The sequence below is a fragment of the Mesoplodon bidens genome, assembly GCF_964165515.1.
Source record: "Mesoplodon bidens genome assembly, chromosome: 4".
Classification (NCBI taxonomy): domain Eukaryota; kingdom Metazoa; phylum Chordata; class Mammalia; order Artiodactyla; family Ziphiidae; genus Mesoplodon; species Mesoplodon bidens.
In genome coordinates, this window is record NC_138160.1 from 56,851,684 (window position 1) to 56,855,780 (window position 4,097).

Below are 4,097 nucleotides of genomic sequence, written 5' to 3' on the forward strand. Positions count from 1 at the left end.
GAATTGCAGCTTTCTGGAAGTAAGTTTCCTGGAATCGGATAAGGATCAGTGAAATAATGACTCCATTATTTATTCTTAATTCTCTCAGTGTTTTTGCATTCACAAAGTTACTGGAGAATAACTGGCTCAATAAGCATATCGTACGCTAAATAATAAAAATACAGCCATGGTAAAACAGATGCCTTTGTGGTATTAAGACTAGGGAGTTAACACAAAAGATTATGTAACCTGTGTTCAGAAAAAAATGTCAGAGTATAAAATGGAAAATAAGAGATCAAAATGAATATAGCATAGGAATAACATTTGAGCAGAAATTTTAAGTTATTATGTTTTTAGGGGTGTTAAAGTCTTGTTCTTTGGTTTATTTTACTGTTTTGATTGTGATCATATGTACAAATCCTGATAATCATAAACTTTCTCAAACTTCATTGTCCGAAAGCCTCATAAAATCAACCTATTCACCTTATTAAGGCAGTTTACAGAATTTTAATAGGCTCTTCCTGTGCCAAGGGTATGTATGATTGTGAAAGTAAAGCCTCACAAAGTGAAATAAATTCTCCTCTATACCTTTAATGATTTCTAGAATATGCGTTAAAGAAGTCATCCCTGGGCTTCCCTGGTGGCGCAGTGGTTGAGAGTCCGCCTGCCGATGCAGGGGACACGGGTTCGTGCCCCTATCCCGGAAGATCCCACATGCCGCGCAGCGGCTGGGCCCGCGAGCCATGGCCGCGGAGCCTGTGTGTCCGGAGCCTGTGCTCCGCAACGGGAGAGGCCACAGCAGTGAGAGGCCCGCGTACAGCAAAAAAAAAAAAAAAAAAAAAAAAAAAAAAAAAAAAAAAAAGAAGTCATCCCTAATAGGAAGGGTAACTCATGAGTAATAGACACAGTAGAATTGTTGAGTACGTTTTTGTATTTGCCCAGTTGCATATGGATTAATCTTTATACTTTTTTTTCTTTTTTACTATTTCAGAGTTGATCTGCTTTTCGTGTAAATTCTGTATTGTGGCCTAGTATAAATGTTGCCCAACTTGAATGTGAAATAGGAGTTTGCTGCTAGCAATGAGCTATTCTGGTAACTCATGAGAAATACATGACTCGTGATTTCTTTTTTATTATTTCAAAAATATACTTGGAAAAATTTCTTAAAAACTAGCACTATTCTCTTTTTTCTCCTTAGCTTTCTCATTTCAATAAAAGAAAGCCCAAGGCAATTTTTTTGCTCTCAGAAACAGAGTAGGTGCAGGAAATGAAGAGTGGCTTGAGTAATGCCGTGGGCCAGCAGTTAGAAACCCCAATACTGGAACCGTCTGAGGACCACCTTTACTACAGCTGCTGCCATGAAAGTTCCAATGAAAAAATATATCACTTTTACAGAATTTATGACTAGAGGTATGGCAAAAGGATGTTCGTGGGAATTGCTGTCATAGGATGAGTTCCCAAGGAGGATGGTGTCATAGAAAGAATTTGGGCTTGACTTATCGAGTAAATAGCTTGTGTTTTCATTTAGGAGTTAAACAGTTAAGTATCTGTAACCGTTAGCAAATTGCTCAGTTTGTCCAACTTGCAGTTTTTCTCCAGTACTATACAGTGTGATAGGCAGGATCAAATTAGTGTATTGTCTACTACGTTGTAACAAATCGCCCCCAAACTTAGTGGCTGAAAACAACACTCAATAGCTCATGGTTTCTCTGGGTCAGGAATTCTGGGGCAGCTTGGCAGGGCAGTTCTGCTCAGTGTTTCTCATGAGGTTGCAATCAATGCCACCTGGGGCTGCAGTTATCTGAAGATTTCACTGGGGCTGGACCATCCATCTCCAAGATAGCTCACTCACATAGCTGGCAGGTTGATGCTGGCTGTTGGCAGGAGGCCTCAGTTCCCCCCCACCTAGGCTTCTCCACAGGGCTGCCTGAATGAATTCATGACATGATGGCTGACTTCCCCCAGAGCAAATGATCCAAGTGTACAGGCAGAAGCAGCAATACCTCTTTATGATCTAGACTCAAGTTATACACATTAATTTCTGCAATACTCTATTAGTCACACAGAACAGCCTGTTTTGTTGTATGAGGAAACTACACAAGTGCATTAATACCAGAAGGCAAGAATCATTAGGGCCATCTTGGAAGCTGGCTACTACTGGTGGGTGAAAGCGCTTTCTTAACTGTAAAATGCTATACAGATGCTGAATGGTATTTTATATTTATACAGTGCCCTAATAAACCCAGAATATCACTTAAACATTGCCTTTGTTACCCTATTTAAAATGTCCCAATATAGGAATTTACTTGTCAGCAGCATGGTATAATGTGATTATCAATTCATATGCCATGGCACACTTGGGAACCTCAAGCCTCAAATTAGGTCACTATTTAGCTTGTTTCTACTACAAGTGAGGTTAGATTACTGTTAACAGTGATGTCTTTTAGAAGGAACGATGACCTAAGCCACGTGACACCATATATCACTAGGTATGACTTGCCACAATTAAGAGATATAAGTGGTAGAGATGGTATGTTTTCTGCAACATAGGAGAATTTTGCTTAATGAATATATCAGCGCTCAATAAAGACCCAAGTAGTGACAAAGAGCTGGAAGGTGACCAGTAATAGTTACGTGATGGCTAACATAAACTGCACACTGTCAGACAGTATCCTAAGGGTTTCTGACGTGTGCAGTCACTTAAGCCTTACAGCAACCCAGTGAGTAGGTCCTATTACAGAAGAAACTAGCAACAGAAAGTTTAAATAATTTGCCCAAATCATAAACCTAGTAAATGAATAGTGGTGGGGCCAGTATTCATATGCAGGTAGCCTAGATCCAGAGTAAGGACTCAGCCTTTACACTGTATTACCTTGAGTAAGTTATGAGTTTTTGTATTCTGCTGCCTTCTTCAACCTAACTCTGAAAATCAGGATTCTCAACTCTCAGAAGCATCAAATGCTCCAGCTCAAAACCTTAGAATTATCCTTTTCTTCCCCCACAACCCATGTCCAGTCTGTCAGCAAGTCATATTGGCTAGAAGCCAAACTAGTACCCTCAATACAACCATCTGGATTCCTGCAATAATTCTTTAACTGGCCTTGGTTTTCCTTGCCCCTCTAAGTTTACAGTGTAATCTCTCACAACAGTCAAAGGGCGAGCTTTAAAACATTAAGTCCGATATCACTTGTCTGCTCAAAACTCTGCAGTGGCTTTTCAGTAATGTCTTTCTGGTACCACCCTATTTAAAATCACAAACCCTACTATCTATCCCCTTTCCCAGCTTTATTATCTCTGTAGCACTTATCACTATGTATCATAGTGTATTTTAATTATCTCCTCCCATTGGAAGGCACTGATATTTGTTTTTCCCCTGCTGATTTCTCAAAGTCTGCAACAGAGCCTGGCATATAGTAAGCATTCAATATATATTCGTTGAATAAATGAATTAATTGTTTTTTTGTATGAAAACTTACGAGAATCAGAGTTGGGTACTGATCACAGTTAACCATTGAGCACTATGTCTAAACTTTGTGCAAGTTTCATTTAATCCTCGCAACCAACTATGACGTAGTCTACAAGTTCCACCTTACAGGGTAGAAAACTGATGGCCAGAAGTCTGTTCCACAGCACAAAATTGTTCAGTTGACTTGGAACTTCTTTGCCTAGACGTGCTTCTTCATAAAGGACTAAGAATGCCTCTTGATCAGCCCTTAAGAACTGGGCACTCGCTTAAGTAACCTGAAATTGTCGGTTTAGGCGTCCACAGTAACCATGGTGACAGGACACCCTTGAGCAAAAACCAGAGAGCGAGATCAGACCCAAGGCCGAGCCTTCCGCACTCATACACACCTATTAAATCCTGAACACAAAGCATCGTATCAGAGCGCTGATCCGTCTTCGGTAGTGAAGAAAGTATCTAAGTTAAAACTGTAACAGGGTGACACAGGTAGCCACCACCAAGAGCACCCGCTTCCGGTATAATCTGCGGTCACATGGTAGGGCGGGGTGCGGCGCAGAAGAGCCCTCCAGCCCTGCCTCTTGCTGCTCACTTCGGGCGGGCTCTGGCCGGACCTACTTAATAGCATCCCCGCCCACCCCGGAAGTGGGGGCGGAGC